This window comes from Gavialis gangeticus, unplaced genomic scaffold (assembly GCF_001723915.1).
Source record: "Gavialis gangeticus isolate Ggan-Ray unplaced genomic scaffold, GavGan_comp1, whole genome shotgun sequence".
In the NCBI taxonomy this organism is placed as follows: domain Eukaryota; kingdom Metazoa; phylum Chordata; order Crocodylia; family Gavialidae; genus Gavialis; species Gavialis gangeticus.
In genome coordinates, this window is record NW_017729030.1 from 22,140,387 (window position 1) to 22,140,591 (window position 205).

Sequence of the window (205 nt, forward strand, 5' to 3'; positions counted from 1 at the left end):
GTCAGTTGGCTGGGGGGCGGTGTGCGTGCGCACGCACGCTCTTCCCATTCAAGCCCCCGCTCGGCTTTTAAAAATAGATCCAGCCCAAGTTTAGTGTCTGTGCCTTGGAGAAGAGTTTGCCTTGATTAGCTCCGTTAGCCTCTGTGTCTCCGGTGTGGTACCCAGGTCCGCCTGGCAGGGAAGAGGGTTGCCTTTTTTTTTTTTT